This window comes from Panthera pardus, unplaced genomic scaffold (assembly GCF_024362965.1).
Source record: "Panthera pardus isolate Hobbes unplaced genomic scaffold, ASM2436296v1 HiC_scaffold_11, whole genome shotgun sequence".
Taxonomy (NCBI): Eukaryota; Metazoa; Chordata; class Mammalia; order Carnivora; family Felidae; genus Panthera; species Panthera pardus.
In genome coordinates this window covers 74,754,619-74,780,353 of record NW_026526666.1, presented here as the reverse complement: position 1 = coordinate 74,780,353, position 25,735 = coordinate 74,754,619, and the positions used below count along the sequence as shown (strand labels likewise).

Genomic DNA, 25,735 nt, shown 5'->3' with positions numbered 1-25,735 from the left:
GGGCTTGATCTCACAACCCTGAGATCATGACTTGAGCCAAAATCAAGAGTCAAACACTTAATCAAATGAGCCACCCAGGCACCCCCAAAGTTCTTTATAACTTTCAATGCTAACTGACCGACACACTATCTTATTTGTATTACATTATTTGTGTACATCTTTTACAGTTCTTTTAATGCTGTAATTCCCTTGAAATTAGGATCCATATCTGACTCATTTCTACATTTTTTATAATAATACTTTGAATGGTAGTTTAGTGAATGTTTACTTAAGGAAACAATGTGATCTTCACAAAAGATATGCAAGGTGACTAGGACACCTGTTCACATTATTCTTATTAAACACTTGAAGAAACAGAGGCAGAGTAAACTCTGATCCTATGTTTTAGCAAAAAAGCTCCTTTTTTGAACTAGGGTTCCAGTCTTTTCCTACTGCACCAATGACTCAAAAAAGACATTAAACCTGATTCTCCAACTCGGAGTCTGGCAGGATGTCCAAAGGAAAAAGCTTTAGTTATGTTATTTTTTAAGTGCTGAGAAATGCTGAAAGATGGATCCTAATGTAAGTAAAAAAGGTTTGTAAACCTCTTGATTTCTTTATTAGGACCATGATAGAAACAAAATGAAAGTGCTTCTTGAAAATTCTAAACTTGGTTATAAGTTACCTAAAACTCAACAAAACCAGAAGTTGGTATATAACAGCTAACATTTATACTCAGCTCTTTGGGCCAATTCTATGTGTACATGTTATTTCATATGACTTTCCATAATACACAGTGAGAGATTATTATTACTCCCACTTCACGGATGAGGAAATTTCAGAGTTAGAGAGTTAGCAGGTGACTGAACAGGGATTCCAAACAATCTAGGTCACGCTCTTTGCAGTATACTATGTTGTTGCTTGCTTGCACAAAACTAGTCAATAGCTTTCTAACTGGTCTCTCTCTACCTCCACTCTGTCATGTGCGTGGCAACTGGCGTAATCCCTTTAAAATAAGAATTCCATCGGGGCACCTAGGTGGCTCAGTCGGTTAAGCGTCCGACTTCGGCTCAGGTCATGATCTCGCAGTCCATGAGTTCAAGCCCCAGATCAGGATCTGTGCTGACAGCTCAGAGCCTGAAGCCTGTTTCAGATTCTGTGTCTCCCTCTCTCTCTCTCTGCCCCTCCCCCACTCACACTCTGTCTCTCTGTCTCTGAGAAATGAATAAACCTTAAAAAAAAGTTTTTTATAAGAATTTCATCATGTTGCTTCTCCGCTTCAAATCCTTCAATGGAGCCATGTAGCCTGGAGAATGAAAAGCACCAAAGTCCTTGGTGTTGCATACATAGCCTTTCAAATCCTAAATTCTTTAAGATTTGGCCCCTGACTATTTCTCTAGCTTCATCTAACCATCTTCTCCTTCCCCTTACCTTCTTCCCTTAAGTTATTCTAAATGACCTGCAGTCCCTCAACTCATCTGCAAGTCCCTTTTCCCATTATACACACCACTTGTCAACTTAACAACCCATCCTTCAAAATTTAACTCAGCAATCAATGACTCTCCTCTTCCTCAGTCCTCTCAGCGCTTTTCCCTAGATGATCATTTTCCTTTCTCTTCTATGTTGATATCTGGCTCGTATTTGCAGCGTTTAAATGCTGTATTACAGTTATTTGTACAATTATTTGTACATACCTTTCCTGCCTATTTGATGGAGAATCCCTAAGGGATGTCTTAGTCACCTTTACATCCCTAGGGTCTAATACAGTGCCTGACAGTAGCAGGCATCAGATACATACATGTTTGTTGAGCTGAATTCAAATAAACTCACTTAGGAAGGACACAAATGTTAACACAGGATTTGGATTTTGCAAAATATAAATAAAGGGGAAAAAAATAAGCCTTAAACTCTGTAACAGAATTGTGCATAACAATGGCAACTGCCCTGAAGGTCCCTGCTAGCACTCTGTGCCCCAGCTGGGCCTCCAGAAGGTTCATTACTTTCATATTATCACTGTGGCAATTTATTAATGAGCTCAACACAAGCAAGACAAATTGAAATGACAGTCCTGGCAGCTAACATCTCTTATTTATCACTAGAGCTAGTCTCTCACTAGCAGGGCCATGGATAAGCCTTCTTCAATGCAAAACAATATTTACAGAGTATCTTCTAAGAGACCTACAAACACTGTGGTTGGCACTAAGGGGAATCCAAAAAGTGTAGGTCCTCATTAGGATGAGAAAAGAATGTGTTCTCGAAAAATAACTCAAAACTGAAAAACATAAATATCCATTAGAAGTGATGGTAAAGGACTCATGTAATTCATCATTTATGGGTCAATTACCTCTCTAAGGGCTAATTGAAGTACCACTGGGGTTCCTCGTGCTTCACCCTGACGGAGGCAGTGTGCATGAGAAAGAAACCAAGAACCAGTATTAGGCATTCTGGCAGAAGGAAGGTTGTGAAAACTAAAGCCACCACCCCTCCAAAAGTTTGAAGGCTTTTTGGTACCACAGCATTCCTACCAATGGTTTCAAGTTGCTCTCCTGAGATAAAACAAAGGCAAATCATAAGCTGTTAACATATAAGAGTAAACTTTAAGTGCAACTAGACATAAATATGGTTTCAAAAAGATAAAGAGCCTGGGTGGCTCAGTCAGTTAAGCGTCTGCCTCCTGCTTTCAGCTCAGGTCATGATCTTAACTGTGCGTGAGTTCAGGCCCCGTGTGGGACTCTGCCCTGACGGTGCAGAGCCTGCTTGGGACTCTCTCTCTCTCCCTCTCTCTCTGCCGCTCCCCAACTCACGCTGTCTCTGTCTCTCTCCCTCTCTCAAAAATAAATAAACGTCAAAAACAATTGAAAAAAGAAAAGATAAACGGAAGTAGCAAGAAACCCCGTGGATATGGGCAGATACTACACACACACCATCTTTCACTGGTGAGTCTAGTCTTTCCACGGAACCCCGACTGGACATCTTCGGGCTACCATAACAAAGTACACCAACTGGATGTAATAAGCAAAAGAAATTTATTCTCTCACAGTTCTAGAGGCTAGATGTCTGAAATCAGGGTGTTGGCTGTTGGCAGAGTCAATGCTCTCTCTGAAGCCTGCAGGTAAAGATACCTCCTTGATTCTTTCAGCTTCTGGTAGCCTCAGAAAACTAATAGATCTGGGTCCTGACAGGAGGGGGGGGTCCTGCTCTAACAAATAGTTAGAAATGAGAAAGTGGCTTTGGAATTGGGTAATGGATAGAGGCTTAATAGAAAAAAAAAAAACCAAAAAACCTAGATTGCCTTGGAGATGTTTAGTAGAAATACGAACATTAAAGATACTTCTGGTGAGGTTCTAGAAATGATGAGCATGTGATTGGACACTGGAGGAAAAGCAATTCTTGTTACAAAGTGGCAGAAAACTTGTCTGAATTGCGTTTAGTCATTGGGTAAACTCTTGTAAGTGATAAACCTGGATATTTAGCTGAGAAAATTTGCGAAGTGTTGAAGTGTGGCCTAGTTTCTCCTTGGTGCTTATAGTAAAATATGAGCAAAGATAAATTGAGGAATGAACTGTTAGGCAAGAAGGAACCAGCACAGGATGATTTGGAAAATTCTCTGCCTAACCAGACTCCATGCTCTGGAAATAGGGCCAAGGGTGTGGTGTGGCTGGACAATCCTTTGCCTGTGACTCATAGATACAATCAACCATCTAGCTATTCCATAGCTAGGAACAGAGATAGGGTTATCCAGGAAAGATCTGGACGCTCTTATCAGATGGTTTGAATCCTCATGAACTGCATGAAAGCCTGACAAGGTTTTTGAGAATTTATACCAGCAGAATATACCAGTCTGGATGGAAGGGAACAAAGACTGAACAAAATGAATGACACCAAGGGCAAAGCCACAGATGCAGAGGCCTGGGCCAATGGAACCCTCGAGGTGTGAAAGGGTGGGACTGCCCTATTAGGCCAGAGGACAGAGCACCTGGTCACAGAGGATTATTGTCAGGCCTCGAAATCTAATGGAATCTGCCCTGATGTGAATTAGACCAGTGACCCTTTTATTCCCTCTATTTGCTCCCCTTTGTAATGGAAGTGTCTTTCCTACAGTTGTCCTACCTTGTATCTTGGAAGCAGGTAACTTGTTTTCTATGTTTCACAGGTACACAGATGGAGAATTTCGTACCAGGATGGACCATACCAGGGTCTCGCATGTACCTGATTTAGAAAATGTGATTTGGGACTTTGAGTTGACTGTATTTATATGAGATTCTGGACTTAAAAGTTAATGCTGGAACGGGTTAAAACTTTGGAAGGATATTGGGATGGAGCGAAAGCATTCTGCACAACAGAAGGTCATGAATTTTGAGGGGCCAGAGGGTGGACCATTATGTGTTAAATTCACCGTTCATGTTATGGGTTGGATTCACCAAAATTATGTACTCTTGGTACCTCTGAATATGACAATATTTGGAAATTGTAGATATAGTTAAGCTAAATGAGGTCACGGGGTAAGCCCTCATCCAATAGGACTGGTGTCCCTCTAAGAAGAGGAAAACAACATGTGGAGACAGACACATGCAGGGAGAACACCACATGATGACAGGCAGAGATTGGGGTGATGGAGCTGCAAGTCAAGGAATGTCAAGGATCGACAGCCACCGCAAGCTAGGAAGAGACTGTATTCAGTCTCAGAGGGAGCATGGCACAGCTGACACCTTGATTTTACAGTTCTACCCTCCAGACTGTGAGAGAATAAATTTCCATTGTTATAAATCACCCTTTTGTGGTATTTTGTTACAGCAGTCCTAAGAAACTGAAGATACTTAGTACGAACTAACATATATTCAAGACTTACTATATACAAGGTACTGTGTTAAGTGTCTTGTACCTCATGAGGAAAAGAAATAAAATAACTTTCTATACACTACTCTTAACCATTATACTAAACTTTATCTCGGGTACCATATGCTGTATAATAATTTGATCTTTGTCCTAAGTTCTTGGCATAGAACTTCTAGTAAAAGGCGAAAGATTTATGCGATCTGAAGAGAAACCAGAGTATTGGCATAGAACTTCTAAAACCCCTGGAATTTTCCAAGTGACAGGGATATCTTTGTTATTCATAAGCCCCTTGGATCACACATGAGTGTGTGCTAATGAGATGACTCAGGATGGGGGCTGGGTGCCAGAAAGATCAATCACCGGATTAGAGGACTGGGGCTGTGGGCCAGCCCACCTTCGGGTCTATATAAAAAAGCCCCAATCAACACTGTGAACACTGATGCTCAGCAGAACTTGCTAACTGGTAAACACATCAATGTGCCAGGAGGATGCCCTGATTCCCTGGAGAGAGGGCATGGAAGCTCTGTTTGGGATTCTTCCAGACCTCACCCTACAGGTGTCTTCGTTTGGCTATACCTGATTTGTATCTTTTATAATAGGCCTATAATCATAAGTATGGCCCTTTCCTGAGTTCTGAGTTGCTCTAGTGAACTACTGAACCTGAGAGGGAGGTCACAGGAACCATCAGATTTGCAGCCAGTTGGTTAGAAGTGTTGGTGGCCTGAGGACCCTCACCTGAGGTTGGATCTGAAGTGGGGGCAGTCTTGTCGGGAACAGTGTTCCCTTAAGTCTACGCGATCTGACACTAACTCCAGGTGGTTAGCGTCAGAACTGAATTGGATTATCCCACGTGGTGTCAGAACAGTTGGGTTAAAACAGAACACCATAACTGAATCCTATGGTGGCCTGGTATACCCGACAGTGACCAGTGACAGAAAACAGAAAATATGCTATATAAGAAAAAAGTCATTTGGTCTTTTAGCTATTTGACTTTCATGTATTATTCCTTCATACATTATATATCAATCAACACTCTTAAGCTTTTTCTCATATGCAAAATCAGGCTTTTCATTATTTCACTTGAGAAATACTGATTTTGAGCTAATGTGTAAAGAAAGGCATGTCCACGAGGGAAGCGTTGGGGCATTTGCTAGGTATCTGGGGATTGAGGCTCATTTGCTCATGCAAGGCAACGACACAGTCCTCAGCTGGAGGACTCCTTGCCTGACTCAGTCACTCCTCACTGACCTCACAGAGTGGCAGGCACCACCGGGTTGTGGACAGGCAGCAGTTGGGGGATGTCGCGAGGGGGTGTGTACATGTGTTTGGAGGGACTGCTTCCAACTCCTCAACTCATGAAATAACAATAGTTAATTTCCCCCCAAGTGTTTTTTATATGAACTAATTAAGCCTTATAAGTAATTAAAATACAACATGACTTTAAATGAGCCAATTTAAAGTCAACATGTGCCATAACTGATTCAAGTAAGAATCTATTTTGGCGGTGGTAATTTTTTATATGTGTCCTTTCAAACTAGACTCTAAGCTCTGAGAAAGCAGGAACTATATAGCTGTCTCCATCTCAAAGCCCAGCTTACTTGGATATGAAAAAAGGGGCAGGTTGAGGGCATACAATTTGTTAACAAATGTTCATGTGACTTCTAAATGCCAAGCTCATATTAGAGGCTAGGAATACAAGAAGAAAAGATGGTCATTTTTGATAAGAGCTCATAATTTAAAGGAGTCCAAAATAAAAGTTCATGTCTTCTTACTGGAACTTTCTTTGCACTATTTTTTTGGAAATCTGAACAAAGTAAACTGGTATGTAAGAAGAAAAGGAGGCCATGAAACACAGTCATTCCCTTTCTGATGCCATCTCAACATGGGCTGGAGTCAGGCCTACTTCACCAACTTTTGGTGTAGTAGGCATAGCTGCAGGCTTGTCAAGACAAACATGGAGTAAACTCTGCATCTGATGCTTCACAGACCTGTGGCCTTAGGTAAATTAATCTCCTTACCCTCACCTTCTTCAACTGTCACACGAGGATGGATAAGGTCTTTGGTGGCCAACACTGCAGATTAAATAAACAATGTGCCTGCCCTTCCTCACAGTACTAAATAAATGGTAATCATTAGAATTATCATCATCAATACCGTTATTTCAAAATTCAACAGGCCATGCAGCTACAAAAGGACATATATTGCTTGATTCCTCTTATATGAGGTTCCCAGAGTTTAAATTCATAGAGGCAGAAAGTAGAATGGTAGTTGCTGGGGACAGGCAAGGAAGAGGTATGGGGAGTTATTTTTTCTGGGTACAGAGTTTCAGTTGGGGAAGTCGAAAAAGTGCTGCAGAGGGATGGTGGTGACAGTTGCCCAACAAATGAACATACTTAATGCCACACAACTGTATATTAGGTACTTTTTTATGAATTATTTTAATTTGCACAATAAACCTAATGATACCAGTATTATCATTCTTCCCATTTCAGAGGGGACTAAGCTGAGGTACAAAGATTTTTAACTCCTCTGAAGTCAAGAAGCTGATGACAAATAGCTGATAAAAAAATTTTCTGGGGTTCACCTGCACTTTCCTACTACATTTTCTACTTCATTTGGTTCTCATGAGCTTGGGAGGTACAAATGGCAAACACTAGTGTCCACGCATTACAAATGAAGAAAATGAGACTCGGAGTTTAAATAACTGGTGATGGTTACACAGCTAGTAAGTGCTAGATCCAGGATTTGAATATCTAGATCATGTGGCTTCAAATCTTGTACTTTTTCCATAGGGCAAACAGTCTTTCTTGCCAATAAGAGATCACTTAAAGGTCACTCATAAAACTGAAAGAACAAATTCAATGAAGAGAAAACAAAAAAAAAGAGTGCTATTTAAAAAGTCAGATTCCAAGCTTTTCAATTAAACCAGTTTCAAGGCTAATTCAATTTTAACCTCCTTCTCTGTATACCTCCCACCCTCTGCCTCAGAGCTTCAAAGCAGGTCCACATAAGGTATCTGGCCAGGAGGCTCATTATTTGTATTTTCTAAGACACATATCAACCCTTATTCTATACATCATATTCAACATCCAGGAATTGGTTCGCTAGTGAGGCAAAAATCATCCAGCTTGTCCAAGACCAAATTAAAAGCTTCTCTGTCTGACATATGTGCCAAATATTGATGACTTTCCCAATTTATCCAATCAATACTTATTGAATACTCTATGTGTCAGTCCCTGGGCTAGAGATATAAGGGTGAATAGGACATAAACCACGTTAATTTAGATGTGGAGACAGATAAGCAAACACATTACAACAGAATGTAATATGTAGCTATTATAGGTACGTGAAAAGTGGAGACCAATTTTGCTTAAAGGAGTTGAGCGGCGCCTGGGTGGCTTCAGTCAGTTAAGTGTCTGACTTTGGCTCAGGTTGTGATCTCGTGGTTCATGGGTTCGAGACCCGCCCATGTCCGGGCTCTGTGCGGACAGCTCGGAGCCTGGAGCCTGCTTTGGATTCTGTGTCTCCCTCTCTCTCTGCCCCTCCCCTGCTCATGCTGTGTGTGTCTCTCAAAAATAAATGAAAACATAAAAAAAAAAAAAAATACAGCTCCTTCAACACATGTACTTTAATAAGAAGTGCTGCCCTAGAGGTTCCAAAATGATAAGATTTGTAATTTAGAAAGTTACAACAATAATTCTAGTGACTGTTTAGAGGAGGAAGACCAATTGGCAAATATAAAGCATAAATAATATTACAAAACAGAACATTTCAGATGACCTAAGAACTACCTGCGTAAATGTTAAACATCTGGCAAATCAATAAGGACATTTAAATTCACAGAAAAGGAAGATCTCTACAAGCTAAAGTAGTCAAGGAAGTCTCAGACATGGTAGGAGATTTTCAGAGAAAGACCTTAAGCCATCCATTTCCAGACCTAAATTCATTAAGTCAACAGATTTTAATATTATTTATTACACATGAAGTGGTATTTGCTGAAACACCTACTCCATATTAGGTACCGGGGATGCAATACTGAACATAAGCTGTGACCCCTGCCATCATGACAAATACTAGTCCACCAAAAAAAATACAGATAGAGGTGTCATTTGGAACTAAAACAAGTACTACAGAAGAAAGTCACATGGTACCACGGAGACTAAGCAGATTCTGGGAAATGAAGGTAGTATACCCTAAAGAAGTGACGTCTTAGTTGAAATCTGAAGAACACACGGAAATTAACCGGAAAAGAAGGGGAAAGAGCATTCCAGGCAGAGGGAACAGGCATGAGAAAAACATGCGAGGTGAGACGGGGCATCGAGAGTCCACAGAACAGAAACAAAGAAAGTAGAACTAATATACAGAAAGCAAAGCAAGGTGAAAAGAGGCCACAAAGGTAGATGGGCTAAATCATTACAAGTTCTATAAACGACAACACAGAGGAATCTTGAAGACATCATGCTAAATGAAGTAAGTCAGTCATAAAGGACAAATACTGTATGATTCCACTCATACGAGGTACCTGGAACAGGCAAAATATGTACTCTGTCATAGGGAAGAAAGTAGGATGGTGGTTGGAGGGGATGGAGGGAGAGAGAAATGGGCAGTTACTGTTTAGTGAGTACAGGGTGTCAGTTTTGCAAGATCAAAAAAGTTCTGGATATGGATGGTGCTGAAGGTTGCACAACGTGAATATACATAATGCCAATGAACTGTACAATTACAAATGGTAAAAATGATAAATTGTTACATAGATTTTACCATAATTTTAAAAAGTTATTTTTTAAAAGTTCTATAAGCTACATTAAGATCAACGGGAAGCATGTGAAGAATTTAAATATTGTTGGGGCACCTGGGTGGCTCAGTCAGTTGAGCGGCTGACTTCGACTCAGGTCATGATCTCACGGTTCGTGGGTTTGAGCCCCACGTTGGGCTCTGTGCTGTCAGAGCAGAGCCTGCTTTAGATCCTCTGACACTGTCTCTTTCTGACCCTCCCCTGCTTGCTCGCACACTCTCTCTCAAATGAACAAACATTAAAAAAAATAATTTAAATACAGTATAATTATCAGACTTCAAGTTTTTATTTTTATGATTTCAAGTCTTTAAAACATTAACCCTGGAAACAACATGGAAAATGTGTAACGGGATTGTTTAATGCTTAATTGTTTAATGTTTAAAGGATTAACAGGAGCCAGAACAGTTTAGGCAGAGTAGTTAGGTTACAATTGTAGTAATTCAGGGGAAAGAGGGCAGAAGCTTGGACCAAGATGGTGGCAATGAAGAGTCACTCATTCATTCAACAAATATTTAATGAATGCCATTATATGCCATGCACTGTGATAGATGTTAAATATAGGACTGGCAAGATCCCACACCCGTGGAACTTATAAACAAACAAATAAATAATTACCTTTTGTGATTAAGTGCTAAAACAGAAATAAACAGTGACTGTGGAAGGGAAGTCAGGGAGGCTATCTCTGGGGATGTGGTTTCACGCTGAGAAAGAACTAACCAAGCATCAGGGGAAGACTTCCCAGACAGAGAAAACAGCATGTGCAAAAAGTCTCAGAGATAGGAAAGAGCTTCATATATTTAAGGAACAAAAAAGGTGCCAGTGTGACTGGAATTTAGCTAGGGGATGGTAGCACCAGGTGAGTCTGGCTAAGAAAGTAGCCTCTGTATCATGTAGATTGCAGGGAAAATATTGTTTGTATTTTCAGCTCAATGGGAAGCCACCGAAAGATCTTAGGCGAAGAGATGGCATGATCTGTGGCGACTATGTTGATGGAGGTGGGGGGACATGTAAAAGTAGAAGCATGAAAACTACTTACGGGGTGAATATGATGGTCCAAAAGAATTATGGTGCCCTACACTAGAACAAAAGATACAGTTGGAAAGACTCATAAGATATTTAGGATACAGACCTAATGGGTATTAGCAATGAACTGGAAATGGAGAAAAAGTCGTTTCAGAAATGAGTGCCAGTGTTTAGGCCAAGGCCAACAGATGACTTTGGAGGATATTCACTGAAATAGGCAACAATGGGCAAGCATCACAATCATCTAGAGAGCTTTTTAAAAATACGAATTCCTATGTTCCATTTCCTTGGAAATCCTAATTCAATCTTTTTTTTTTTTTTTTTTTTTTTTGAGGTGGGGTGGTGTACATGGGGATTTTTAACTTAAAAATCTTTCCAGGTAGTCAGCAAGGTTTGGGAATCACCGCTATAGACACAGTTAACCAGAGTTGGTTTCTATTGCTTGCAATCCCATGTACCCTTACGAATACGGAAACTAGTATGTGGTAGAGGGGTCCCTAAAATGTAGAACTGACTGGATTATGGTTAGGAACAGAACAGTACAGACCTCCATTTCATGCCAAGAGGTTGGCCATCCCTATGTGGTATGAGAAAGGTGATCACACTGTGGTCTGTTTTGTATCAGGACTCACTACTACTGAGGTACATTGCAAAGAGATGTAGTAGGGAAAACGCAGGATGTGATGTGTATTGGCCACATAGGTAGCCTTTAATCAGTTCCTACAAAAAAGAAATTGCTGGGGCACCCGGGTGACTCAGTTAAACATTTGACTTCGGCTCAGGTCATGATCTCACGGTTTGTGGGTTTGAGCCTTGCGTCGGGCTCTGTGTTGACAGCTCAGAGCCTGGAGCCTGCTTCAGATTCTGTCTTCCTTTCTCTCTGCCCCTCCCCGACTCATGTTCTGTCTCTCTCTCTCTCTCTCTCAAAAATAAACAAACATTAAAAAAAAATTGCTTAATATGAAACAGGGGAGATATTCAAAATCCTGAATAGCCTGTAAGGCCATACCAGTGCATAATGGAGAACATGAGTCCTGAGTTAAGCTGGTCAATCTGAAAACACTGGGTATAAAACAGGGCTTTTCTAAAAAAGTTTCACTCTGCCCAGGGCCAGCACAGGAGACTTGCTGAGTTGGAAAATTACACAGGGCTAACCATGGTACAAGTAAAGGCAGAAAGGCAGGACCTACAACTATGGATGAGACTGAGACACACCAGAGTCTTGATTCCCCTATGGTCCTTTCAAGCACCTCTGTTATGCATTCCTTGCCTGATAAAATTGGGAAACAATCTAGAAGCAAGAAGAAGTTTATTAATGACTCCTTTCACCAGGTTTTATTTCAAATTAAATGAGCCAATAAATTCCTTTTTTGCTTCAATCCATTTATATTGAGTTTCTGTTCTTTATAACCAAAAAGTATAAATATAGTACCAACATTTTAAAAAATTAGAGCACTGATTTTTTTTTCCCAAAAGGATCACCAGAGGCACTACCCCAAATCTACTGAAACAGAATCTCTAAGTCAAGGTATCTGTATTCTTTTTTTATTATTTTTTTAAATGTTTATTTTTGAGAGAGAGAGAGAGAGAGCATGAGCAGGGGAGGGGCAGAGAGAGAGAGGGAGACACAGAATCCGAAGCAGGCTCCAGGCTCTAAGCTGTCAGCACAGAGCCCAACGCAAGGCTCGAACTCACAAACTTAAAGATCATGACCTGAGCCGAAGTCGGATGCCCAACCAACAGAGCCACCAAGGTGCCCCAAGGTATCTATATTCTTAATGTGTGTTCCAAATGATCTAGCAAATTGGGGAAACAAAAGTCTGGCTGTCTCCTTCCATACTGATGAAATGGTAATTGTTATTTCCCAGTAATACAGAGAAAGAACATTATAATGACATTTACGAGCCCCGCCACCATACCAGAATCTACCATAGTATGCATACAAAGGGGCATGAAAAGTGTGAGACGCTGCCTTGCCTACCAGGTCTTGTGACCTTCAATTCCTAAAAAAGGCAAGACCTACAAATACACCAGGGATTGCTAAACCTGTCTGATAAATAGAATAAAGTATCTTTTTGGTAGCTTAGAGGTAAAAGACGTGGGATTTAAACCCCTACCCATCAAACAACAAATCTATTTCCAAAATATGGTTAGTGTAAAATACATTTCCCTCTTAATATAACACAAAGGAGCACAAAAAAGAAAAAAAAATATGTGCAATGAAAATAGTCCATTAATTCAAATTTGGATTTAATCAACATGTATTTGAGCACTTACTATGTAAACATTTACTATATTAGGCACCTAAATACAGGTTTTCATTGATAACTAATAATCAGAAACACCAGCAAATTAGTAAATTGTCTGAACTGACATTTCTCTTTTCAGCCTAATGGTTTATTTAAATACCATCATTAAGGATTTTAACATATCAAAAGAAAATTGTTAGTGTTGAAAATAAGGAAGTTAACAAAAACATTTTACCAAATTCAAACAGCAGTTCTTAAAAAGACAACTTTGACACTTAAGTGTCCAGGTTAGCATAAAAAACAAAATCTATTCACTGTTAAGGCAGCTAATAGAATTCAGGCCAAACAACCAATCCTTGTTTATTCACTAAATTGCATTAAGTAATTAAGTTGGAGTTGTGGAAATCTGAGGGATCATAGTTGGATCATTTGGAGAGTAAATTCTGGAGCAAGAAAGAAGCAAGAGAATTTCTGGCTCTACTGGTATTTGTTTAGTAATATTTTCTAAGCTTTCTATAGAAAGAGGGTATCTAGGGTCAATAATAACTATTTACAGAATACTTCCTTGAAGATCAATTTCTATAAATGGTTTCCTTTATTTCTATTTTTTTTTAAAGTGTATTTATTTATTTTGAGACAGAGACAGAGAAAGCAAGCGGGGGAGGGGCAAAGAAAGGGAGAGAGAGAATTCCAAGCAGGCTCTGCACTGTCAGCATGAGCCCAATGCAGGGCTCAAACTCACAAACTGTGAGCTCATGACCTGAGCCGAAACCGAGTCAGATGCTTGACCGACTGAGCCACCCAGGCACCCCTAAATGGTTTCCTTTAAATGTAGGCACAACTACAACTGATGATGAAAATATACTTAGAAGACCTATAAACTCTGTGATTAAGAGACTTCTCGCAAAGTTTATTCTTGAGAAACGAAATCCAAGACTTCTAGTGTATGTGCTGCTGAAGCGAGCACTTAAATCCCGGATTTCTAAATTAGTATCACTCCAAGAGTCATATCAACCTTTCAAAGCATTTGTAGAAAAAATAACTACGCAACTCATATATAATGGCAACAGGCATTAGCACTATTTTAGTGTCGCACAAACAGCTCAAATAAAATACCATTCCTATACGAACAGAATCACTTTTGTTCAGAAGCAAATATGGGAACTCAGCTACAAAAATCCTACCAAATAATGGCATGGTGCTTTCAATTAACAGGCAATATCATGTGGGAAGAACCTTTTACATTTGTCTGAGTCCTCTCTGTCGAGAGTAGAATTTGGTGTATTTTTGTCATCTACAGGTGGAAGGCACTGAGGTGAAAAGAGTTTACATGGATAGTGGGTATCTCTGACTAGCAAGGTGGGGAGAAGACTGGAAATACTGCCAGGAAGAGCACACAGAGGGCTTACACTGCACAGCAGACCTCCCTTAGTCGTGGTTTCAGTTAAAAAGAAGAAAACGAAAAGGAGGGGTGAATGGGTGGCTCAGGCAATTAAGCGTCTGACTGTTGATTTCAGCTCAGGTCATAATCTCACAGTTTGTGAGTTCAAGCTCCATGTCCGGCTCTGCGCTGGCAATGCAGATGGAGTCTGCTTGTGATTCTCTCTCCCTCTCTCTCTGCCCCTCCCCTTCTGTCTCTCAAAATCAATAAATAAACTTAGAGAAAAAAAGAGTCAATGCTTTTGTCTTGCCTACTGTACAGTGTCTGTAACACTGCTTGGGGGAGTGTACAGGCAAAACGCAACGGGCTCTACGGTTGATGTCAGGCTGGTCTTAGTTTGAAATTGAGTTCTATCACTTATACATTATACGATTTTGGCCAGGTATCTTTAAGTCTCCGTTTGTTTATGTATAAAGTGGAGTTAATGATACCTGTGTGCAGGAAGGTGCAAATAATAGATATCTGCATGTTGCAATGTATCTGAAAAATACTCAAGTTACTCCCTTTCTTAGTATGGTATGTTACACAAAGTAAGTATGCTTTAAATACATTCTGGAAAAAAGCAAGATATGTATAAATAAACATAGGAGATGCTATGTTGTTACTTTTATATTGGATAAATAAATTCTGAAACAATTTCACATGCCTTTATGTTTTTTTTTAGGTACTTAATATGTGCCTGACATAAAGAAGCCACTCAAACGGTGATTCTTCCACTAGGTTTTTTGGACCAAAAGTCAAGAGAATAAAATTCCAGTTTTATGAGCTGGACAAACCACATCCCTTCTTTAAGCCTCAATTTCTTCATTGAATATTTAACCTAATAGTCCTGGAACCTATGCACTGGAAGAAATCTTAGAGATCACCGACTGCACCCCTTGCCTAAATCACAGAGTGAGGTGCAGACTGGGACTTGACTGGGAATCTCGACCACCAAGCCACAATTCTTTCCACAAACCATATGGTCTCTTTTACCTTCCTGTCTATGAAATATTGAAGACTGAAGTACTGATCTTTAGAACATCATCCATTTCTGGAAATCCACTAAATCAACAATATCCTTCGTTCTACCTTTATTAAAACCAGAAAATAAAGAAGAATAAACAAAACTGTCCATATGAATCCCAGTCAGCGTGTTAGAGAAACTATGATACAGACAGCAGAGGATTAAAATTTTCAATTGTGTTGATACATCAAATACTTAGGATCGATTTTCAATAGTCTCCCTGACTCCATCTTTTTCATTATTAAATGGAATTATAATTACTGGCACACAGAACTAGTAGAATCACTACTCTTCTGAGTTAGTCACATCTCTGTGATCTTGCTATCCCTTACTCTACCTTAGAGGACAATGCTGTATATATATATTATATTTATGCATATATATACATATATACATGTACTATATTATATATATGCTGTATATACATATTATATATACATTATATATATTTATATACAATTTATATACTATATATATACTATATATATATAATATATATAAAACATAATAAATATAATAAATATATTATATATAATATAATAAATATAATAAATATATATATAATATATATATATTTATTATATTTATTATATATAATATATATTTTTATATTTTATTATATTATATTATATATTATATATATAATATATATAATATATATATTTATATATATTATATATATTATATATATAATATATATAAATATAATATAATATATAAATATATATATAATAAATATATATATTATATAATATATATATTTATTATATTTATTATATATAATAATATATATTTTTTATATTTTATTATATTATATTATATATTATATTATATAATATATATATTATATATTATATTATATAATATATATTATATATTATATTATATAATATATATTATATATATTATATTATATTTTATAATAAATATATATATTTATTATATTATTATATATAATATATTATATATATAATATGTATATCTGTGTGTGTGTGTGAAGTGCTTATAGTGTAGTGAGTCAGTATAGCGTACTGGCCAAGAGCACAGACTCTGGACTTGGATCGCCAGAGTTCAAATCCTAGTTGCACCAGTCGTTAGCCCCATGACCTTGGTCAGGTTACTAACTTTTATGTGCCTGTTTCCCCATCTGGGAGGATCACATGAGTTTATATGCATATTAAAATGCATAGTAAACACTATACAGATATTTGCTATTATGTTGTCCCTCTTCTTTTTTTTTTTAATTTTATTTTTTTTTTAATTTACATCCAAATTAGTTAGCATACAGTGCAACAATGATTTCAGGAGTAGATTCCTTAGTGCCCCTTACCCATTTAGCCCATCCCCCCTCCCACAACCCCTCCAGTCACCCTCTTTGTTCTCCATGTTTAAGAGTCTTTTCTGTTTTGTCCCCCTCCCTGTTTTTCTTTTTGCTTCCCTTCCTTTGTGTTCACCTGTTTTGTCTCTTGAAGTCCTCATATGAGTGAAGTCATACGATATTTATCTTTCTCTAATTTCCCTTAGCAATAATACCCTCCAGTTCCACCCACGTAGTTGCACATGTTGTCCCTCTTCTTAGTCTCCCCCTCCCTGCATTTCTTTGACCTCCACATATTCCTCCTGAGGTATTCAATTCACTCCAAGGGGCTTGACTTCTATCTGGAAGGCCCTCTTTTTTCTCCTCTCTACCTAGTGAATTCCTTCTCAGCTTCTAAGATGCAGTTTCAATGCCATTCTCAATATCTGAAGACTTTCCAAAGATCATCCTGCTCCTCTTGCCTCAGCACTCAGCTGTCCTTACCCTTGTGTTCCCACAGTCCTCTGAATATATCCAAGTGAGAGCACAATTTACATTAGACTGAATGAGGTGGAGCCACTTGAAATTGCTCGTATTAGACCATTTAAGACCTATAAAAACAGCAATTTTACATGATTCATCATAATAACATCTCTTTATATTTCTGCTACTCCCTCCCTCCCTACATTACACTCATAATGAGGGCTACATCTATTATTCTTTAAAAATACCCATATAGTATTTCAGATAGATACAAAGGTATAAGAATATACCACATAACCATATAACCACAACCTAGTTGAAAAAGATATCTACTAATACAGTAGTCTCCCTTAGCTGTGGGGGATGTGTTCTAAGACCCCCAGTGGATGCCTAAAACTGTGGATAGTACCAAAGCCTATATATACTGTCTTTTCCTGTACATACATACCTATGATAAAGTTTAATTTAAAAATTAGGCACAAGAGATTAACAATAGTAACTAATAAAACAGAAAAATTATATTGTAATGACAGTTATGTGAGGGGCACCCAGGTGGCTCAGTCGGTTAAGCATCTGACTCTTGATTTCAGCTCAGGGCATGATCTCATGGTTCGTGAGTTGGAGCCCCGCATCAGGCTCTGCACTCTAAGTGCTGGATTCTCTCTCTTTCTCTCTCTGCCCCTCCCCCACTCACACTGTCTTTCTCCCTCTCTCTCTCTCAAAATAAATAAGTAAACTATAGAAAAGTTATGTGAATGTGGTCCCTTCCTCTCTCAAAATATCTTATTGTACTGCACTCACCCTTCTTTGCAGTGTGAGATGATAAAATCCCTGTGTGACGAGATGAAGTGAGGAGAATGATGGAGGCATTGTGATAGAGCTTTAGGCTACTACTGATCTGACCATACATCCATCAGAAGGAGGGTCCTCAATCAGCTTTCTGACTGTGGTTGACCATGGGTAACCAAAACAGGAGTTAAGGGAGGACTACTGTACGATGTAAGCTCCCCCGTGTGCTCTTCCCAGCATCCTTCCCGTCTTTTCTCCCTGCCCTGACATTCAGAGAAACCCACTATCCTTAATTTGATGTTTATTATAACCATGCAATTGCTTAAACAATTATTGCTTAAGTATACTTCCCTAAATAATACATACATGTTAAATTTTATGTAAACGTGTTCTGTCACTTGTTTTATTCACTCAACCTTTTATTTTTCAGATTCACTCAAGTTACTAGATAGTTCTAGTCCACGTTCATTATTGTATAGAATTCCATTAGATAAATGTACTGTAATATTTTCATTCTTTTATTGATAGACATTTGGAGTAGTTTGAAATTTTTGCTATAATAACGCATTAATTTTTTTTTCAACGTTTTTTATTTATTTTTGGGACAGAGAGAGACAGACAGAGCATGAACGGGGGAGGGGCAGAGAGAGAGGGAGACACAGAATCGGAAACAGGCTCCAGGCTCCGAGCCATCAGCCCAGAGCCCGACGCGGGGCTCGAACTCACGGACCGCGAGATCGTGACCTGGCTGAAGTCGGACACTTAACCGACTGCTCCACCCAGGCGCCCCACGCATTAATTTTTTAAAAGATTTTTCTAAATGTTTACTTTTCAAAGAGTGAGCACAGGTGCGCACGTGTGCACATGAGTGGGGAAGGGACACAGAGAGAAGGAGACAGAATTCAAAGCAGGCTCCATGCTGTCAGCACAAAGCCGTACATGGGGCTCAAACTCACAAAACGTGAGATCGTGACCTGGGCCAAAGTCAGAGGCCCAGCTGACTGAGCCACCCAGGTGCCCCTTGTATGAATATTTTTGTGTATCTCTTCATGCATACATTGGAGAGTTTCTAAAGGGTACTGACCTAGGAGCAGAATTGTTGGACTACAGGTTATATGTACTTTAGTTTTACTAGACACTGACAAATTATTCTTTACCATGATTGTACAATTTCTATTCCCATCAAGAGTGTCCAAGAGTTCCCTTAACTCCACATCCTGACAATATTTGGTATTACCAGACTTCTTCATTTTTGCCAATCTAATAGGTATGAAAAGACATCTCATTAGAGCTTTAATTTGCCTTTAATTACTGGTCAATGGGTAATAAATATTTAGGTTGCCTCATTTATGCCTTGTCATTTTTCTATGAATTTGTCTTTTTCTAATCTATTTGTAGGAATCCTTTATTATTACAGATTGTGGTATTTGGCCGATACATGTACCACATATATATTCTTTAACTCTGTGGCTTGTCTTTGCATTTTAAAAATTATGGCATTCTTTTTTGTCACTGCACACAGCACACTGTCTGGCAGTTAGTAGACATAATTAAATATTTGTTGAATGAATGAATGAAAAACTGAACAAATACACATAAAGAAATTAGACATTTTTAAACTCCTGCATTCCCTTCATTTGGAATTATGACTCTCTATGCCTATTAGTCTTTATAAACTTTTATACTGCCAAATTCACCTTTAAAATTCACTTATTTTTATTTTTTAATATTTATTTATTTTTGAGAGAGAGAGAGAGAGAGAGAGAGAGAGAGAGAGCGTGCGCGCTTCAGCAGGGGAGAGGCAGAGAAAGAGGGAGACACAGAATCTGAGGCAGGCTCCAGGCTCTGAGCTGTCAGCACAGAGCCCAACGTAGGGCTTGAACTCCCAAACTGTGAGATCATGACCTGAGCCCAAGTCAAACGCTTAAGTGACTGAGTCACCCAGGTGCCCAAAAAATTCATTTATTTTTTAAAAAATTTAATCTGGTTTGAAGAGTTTCTGGCAGTCTCTTGAAGTAACTGTGGAGATAAGACAGAACACCAAAAAAATCAAGGTTGGGAGTCTAATATTCTAAATCATCTAAGACAAATGGTTGTCTGCTCTCTTGTTAAATATCTCCAAGAACAAGTATACTGGCTCTCATGTTTTCTATTATACTTTACAAGACATAATAACAAAAATAGCCTTTATTTCCATCATGTTTGAATGCCCCTGAGGAAAGTCTACATAAGCATGAGTGTAAAGCAATTATAATAAATAACAAAACACTTGGAAATATGCTATAATATGCCAATGAGCAATAGACATAGCAATTAAAATGAATATACAATATGCATATGCTTTCATTTTAAAAGCTAACAACTGTAACATTTACAACAAATCAGAGGAAAAAAATAAGACAGAAGCCTTTATATGTTTCAAAATATACAAAAATTAAGACATGATTACTTGCAACAGAAACAGCAGGAAGTTCAGACAGCACAGGGTCTTAAAAAGGAGGTCACAGGAGGGAATGAATCATTCTGGACAAAGCACAAAATGTGGAGTAAGAAGACCTGGTTCCGAGTTGTTGTTCTGACATTTATTAGCCGTTTGATAGCGGGTACATCATTTATTCCACCCGCACCTCAGTTCCTTATCAGTCATGGAGTGTATAATGACCTGGCATCCTACCTCATGGGTAGGATGTTTCAAATTAAATAAGAAAATGTATGTGGCATCCTTCAATAATACCCAACTATAATTATGTATTCCTTCTCACCTTCCCATCGCCCCAGTGTCATTTACATCATCCCTGAAACTCTGAGGCAGAACTAGATACAAAGTCCTCTGGAATGGTTATTGTATTTGTTTGCTGGGCTGCCATAACAAAGACCAACCACAGACTGGGTGGCTGAAACAACAGAAATGTATTTCCTCACAGTTACACAGGCTAGAAGTTCAAGATCAAGGTGTCAACAGGGTTGATTTCTTCCGAGGCCTCTCGCCTAGGCTTATATAGATGGCTGTTTTCTCCCTCTCTTCATACAGTCTTTCCGTTGTATGTGTCCTAACCTCTTCTTATACTATGACACAAGTCATATTGGATGAGGGCCCATCCATACGACCTCATTCTAGCTTAATTACCTCTTTAAAGGCCCTATCTCCAAATGGGAGATACTGAAATATTCTGAAATACTGGAGGTTAGGACTTCACCACACCAATTTTGAGGGCAGGCAAGAGACAGAATTCGGCCCTTAGCAATATATAGCAATCCCACCATACTGCACCTACCACTGCTATAGCACTTACTACACTGTAATATAATTATCACTAGTGTCTTCACTAGCAGGCTACAAATGCCTACACAGCACTGAATATTTCCTATTAAGCTCTATCTTCCAAGTGTCTAACAGAGTATATGTTCAATACAATGCTCCAACAAACTGCTGCTAACTGAGCCTATGACACTTTTTGTCAAAGAGCAATTAAAACCATCTTACAAGAATTTTGGTTTTAATGAAGTGTGTAATATTCCAAGGGTTTAAGAGAAAGGACAAAATTTTCACTTTTAGCTTTCCAAAAGCAATTCTGTTCCCAGATTCTCATCCTTTCCATCTCAGCCTCTACTACTCTCTTAACTGAACCCCCCGGGCACCCTCAGCCTCTACTCTCAAATCACCTATGTCGAGCTTTCCTTAAGCAATGAACCTGGAGATTTTACAAGACCACCCCAGAAGTCAGTGACCTCTCGTTCCACCTCTGAATTTCTGGAGTTTTTAGAGTTATGTATACGAATTAGTTAAGTACGTGTCTTACCTTCCCCTCATAAACAGTGAGCTCCCTGAGAGAAACAACTATGCCTTAAATATCTCTAAGTGATCAACAATAACTATTTACTGAATAAACAGAAATTTCTCTAAACCAGAATCACTCGTGAGGAAAACAAGTTTTCTTAAATGAAGAAGGAGGGGCAGGAAAAGTGGCAAGGATGTTAGGTTCAATTTGGGACACGCTGACTTTATTTTAAGAAATATCTCTTGGGGAGCCTGGGTGGCTCAGTCAGTTAAGCATCCGACTCCTGATTTCGGCTCAGGTCATGATCTCACAGTGGTGAGATTGAGCCCTGCCTAAGATTCTCTCTCTCCCTCTTTCTCTGCCCTCCCAGGATCACTCTTGTGCATGCATGCTCTCTCTCTCTCAAACAAAACAAAACAAAACTCAAGACAACTTTTATTAGGTCCGTTTCAATTTCAGAAGGTTTTCACACAGCACGCTAGGACCTATGGTGATGGGCCATATTGACTTTAAAGCAGATATGATACATAGCTGTTTGTGAAGCTGACTACAGGGAGCTAAGTACACAGCTCTAACACTCAGTGGAGATTATCTTGACTACAGATAGAAATTTGAGTCATGAGCTAACAGTCATTACCGTAAGCCAAGTGAGTGGCTGAGATTGCTAAGGGAATGTACAGAAGAAGGCTTAGGACCAAAGACAGGCAAGAGGAGGGAGGTTCTCATCCAAAAAACACTTGGGGTAAAGTGGCCAAGGAGGAACTAACACGCTGACAGGCACCGCAGCCAAAGGGGGAAAAGAAAGTTTTGAGAAGAGGGGATAATCATAAATGTGAAATGCTGCTGCTGAGGCCTTAAAATTGCCTGCCTCCCCCTGTTGTTACCAATAAGGACAAGGCTGGTGACCCCGCTCAGAGCAGTTCAGAGACTCTGTAAGATCTGGGCAAATTTCTAAAACTTTAAATCTGTTTCCTTTATTGCAAAATAAGGAGGCTTATCCCCTCATGAGTCTTTTGAAGATTAAATAAGTAGCAATAATAACAAAAGGAACACATGAATGTAACATATATAGCATTGCTACAATGTGCTAGTCACTGTGCAGGGCTCTTTCATATAGATTACCTCACCTAAAATCACAAAAATCTTCAGGTATTATAGTACTTAATAGCTACCATTAGCCTCATCTTCAGATAAGGAAACTGAAGCTTATTCAGTGATGGAGACTAAAACCAGAATGCAACGAAGAGGTAAGAGTGAGAAAGTTTACGTATTAAATGTATACAACTCAACAAGTTCGAGTAAAGGAGATAGGTAGGAGACTAGGTGGTGCCTGGAGGGAGACATGCATTTAAGATTTTATTTACAAGATTTACTTCAAGATGGGAGATTTCTAAGCAGATTTAAATAAAAGAAAAGGAGTCAGAAGAGAGAAAGAGGTTGACAAGAGTCAGAGATTTAGTCTTGAGAAAGAGGAGGAAGCAAGAAAATACAGATATGATTTTGAGAAACATGTGACATAAGACCTCATGAAGACTAGGGCAAAGAAATGACTAGGTACTCAAGGCACAACGGCAGCAATCTGCAGAGAAGCGTGTGATCTCCAGCAGGCCTCTGGGCTACGACTGCCAAAAGAGAGGTCTGATCCAACGAGGTTCGAGATTTTGCCCAGACAAGGGCAGAAGAACAGCAGAGCAAGGGAATGGAGGAGGACGGCAAGAAAGCAAACTGAATAAATGGTAGACTAAGAAAATTAATCATCCTTCCCGGATAGGGAAGGACGTGAAGGCAGGCTTCAAAGAGATCAAACAACAGAGCTGTCGAAGGTCAAGTCGGAGACATTTTGAATAAAGCTGCAAGTCTTCGTTTATAATTGCAGAGGCGGGCCATCTCGGGGTGATAACAAGGTCCATGGTGTGACTATGGGAGTTGATAAGCTAAAAGGATGATCGCTTGAGTTGAAGGCGCAATTGTTCGGGGAAACAATCATCTGTGTGAAAACTGCAGTTACTCAGGGTGAGGACGGAAATTGAGGTGGAAAGGAAGACCGTACATGTCAGGTCCTAAATGATGGAGAAGCTCTATACACAAGAAGACAAGAGTAGCCCTTGTACCACACAGCACACCGATTTCAAGAAGGTGGACAAAACAGTGGTGCACAGAAAACTACAAACATCCTTATCTTCCTCGTTGTGCACAGGGCGTGGGAGAATGCGCTGCACCCATTCAAAAGAACTACAGAGCAGGCAACTATAGGTGCTCTCCATGACACACACACAAATCTAGTAAAATGGTTAGCAGGGTAGGAAACAGGGGTTTCAGAGAGCCTATGGAAAGGTATGAGGGAACAAACAAGCAGGGTTGGGAGACAGGAGGAGGAAGCTGAGTCAGCACAGGAAAAGCAGTTTGGAAGACAGTGACTGGAGAAGGCAGGACAAAGATAACAGATGATAAGACTAGCTGCTTTATGTGGCCATAAGGTTATCAAAATAATTAGCTCTAGCAGTTCCTGCTGGCTAGGGAGTTAGCACTAAGGCCTTGGCAACGGTGTGAGGGGAGGGACAACATCGGAGGGACGGTTACACAACTGACATTATGCAAAGTGCTTTATTTACACTTACTATCTTAGTTAAACCTACACCTAACAAAAATGAGGGAACTGAGGACCAGAGAGGTAAAGTGACGAGCCCAGGATTGTATAATTAATAACTGGTGACATTTAGTATAGAAAAGACAAAACTTAAAATCGGAGCATCCCTAGTCACTTTCTATAAGAATCACCTATGTTTCTTAACTCCACTAAGCCTATCTACCAAACAAGGCTATTGCAGAGATTAAACGACAACTATAAATCTATAACTAAAACTGGCCTATGTAGGAACTTGTTTCCAAATGCGGAATTTCTTACTTGGTTTACTTCAAACAAAAATCCAAAGTTTCTGAAACTACAAATTTTATAGACAGGAAACTGAGGTGGGGAGAGAGCATGTACAATCTATGGCTCCCTAGTCTACCTGGAATCAAGTCCAAACTCCATAGTTCCAGGTCTTTTTTTTTTTTTTTCATTAAAAATTTTTAAGTTTATTTATTTATCTATTTTGAGAGAGAGACAGAGAGTGAGCAGGGGAGGGGCAGAGAGAGAGGGAGAGAGAGAATCCCAAGCAGACTCTGCTCTGTCAGCAGAGCTGGACACAGCTCGAATCCACCAACAGTGAGATCATGACCTGAGCCAAAACCAAGAGTCCGATGCTTAACTGACTGAGACACCCAGGTGCCCCCCACCCCCCCATAGTTCCAGGTCTTTAATACTATGGCCCCAGGCCATCTCTCCAGCCATATGGCTCACTTCTGACTTACACAATACTCAAACCTGTGGCAACTTTTTTTTTTTTTTTTTTTGGTGGTTTAACAAAAGTTTATTTGTCATTCCTATGAAGTCCATCCAGAACAGCTGCACTCCATGTGGGGGGCTCAGTATTCCAGACAACTTTGAGTTTCTGGCCCCTGTTTCTGTATGGGCTTCCATGGCTGAGGCAAGAAGAGAACTACAGTCTTGCACCAAAAAAAAAAAAAAAAGGCTTCAGCCCAGCAACTATCAATTTTTAACAAACATACCTTACACTTTCCCCTCTTTGTATCTCCACCTAAATTATTTAATCTATTGAAATCTGTTCACCAAGGCCCAGATGAAATTTATTTTGAATGTGAAGCCTAACCTTGTTTCCAAATTTTGAGAAATGACGGTTCTCTCCTCTGAACTCCTGTATCCCTTGGCTTTCTCTTAGAGTACATATTGCCTCATAATTTAGGTAAACCTGAAAAAAGGTCAGCATGCAGGGCTTAAGTCCCTTAAAGGTAGCTGAAAGAGAACTAACGATTCCTTTGCATCTAGGAAGCACCAATTGCTTTTCTAGTGATTTTATACACATAATTCCATGTAATCTTTGTGACACCCTATGAAGTAGGAATGTATTTGTTTACAGGTAAGGACACTGAAAGTCACAGAGGCCAGACAATTTGCTTACAGTCCTAAGGTTAGCAAGTGACGGAGCCTAGATTTG

The 25,735-nt window shown here is 39.3% G+C and overlaps 1 protein-coding gene across 6 annotated transcripts in view; it reads right to left on the bottom strand.

The window, feature by feature from the left end:
- Window positions 1-25,735, bottom strand: part of SCMH1 (Scm polycomb group protein homolog 1) — a 185,876-nt gene that overhangs the window by 156,917 nt on the left and 3,224 nt on the right. For 2 of the 6 annotated variants that reach the window (XM_053896734.1, XM_019429157.2), the window contains exon 2: window positions 11,849-11,924. The exons of the other annotated variants lie outside the window; for them this stretch is intronic. The gene's annotated coding sequence lies outside the window, so the exon portion shown is untranslated. The remainder of the gene's footprint in view (window positions 1-11,848; window positions 11,925-25,735) is intronic. 6 annotated transcript variants of the gene reach the window in all.